Below are 736 nucleotides of genomic sequence, written 5' to 3'. Positions count from 1 at the left end.
GGTCGTCTGTTTCCAGAGAGAGGGAGAGGGAGAGGGGGGAGAGGAGGGTAGAGGGGAGAGAGGGGGAGAGGGGTGGCAAGCGAAATAGAGAGAACTCGGATGCTAAAAAGGGGTTCGAGAGGTAGCCCCAGCACTGGTGCTCGTCGGCCTGACTGGTGCTTCGGCCATACTAATGTTTACTCTTCGCGACACACAGCTGCCAAGGTCTTCTCGCCCTCGGGAGGCTCCCGTCCCCCTTTCGACCTTTGGACTCGGTCGGGGTTGGGAACTGAGAATCCCGCGATCGGGCTCGCCCCCTCGCGTATCTCCATCCTCGGTCGAGTGCCTGCGGCGCTCGGCCTCGGAGGCCACCTGGCTGTGGTCCTGCCACGCATTCCTCGTGGAGGATTGCTATTGGGGATGTTGTCACCCCCACTCCATAGCACGGTGCTCCAGGACCTCCTGCGTTGTATGATTTATCGTTCACACGGGGATTCCACTACATGCCCTCGGGAGGCGTGTCATTTCACAACATATGGGACGTGGCGTGATCGGCAGCGGCCACTGACCACCGGCCGGTCCTTGGTGAGGCCTCCCCTCTCGGCCGCCGTCGTCCCCGGGCCGGGGATGGCGTCTCCGCGAGGTGCTGTGTCCCCTGTGGGAGGCCGACCTGCGCTCTGTCGCCCGGTGGCCCCAGCGTTGCGATGGTTTGCCCCCCCCCCGCCCCCCTCCCCCCGGTCCTGCTGGGACGGAAAGC

The sequence above is a fragment of the Fonticula alba genome (genome assembly GCF_000388065.1).
Source record: "Fonticula alba strain ATCC 38817 unplaced genomic scaffold supercont2.15, whole genome shotgun sequence".
NCBI lineage: Eukaryota > Rotosphaerida > Fonticulaceae > Fonticula > Fonticula alba.
Note: the sequence above shows the minus strand (reverse complement) of the source record.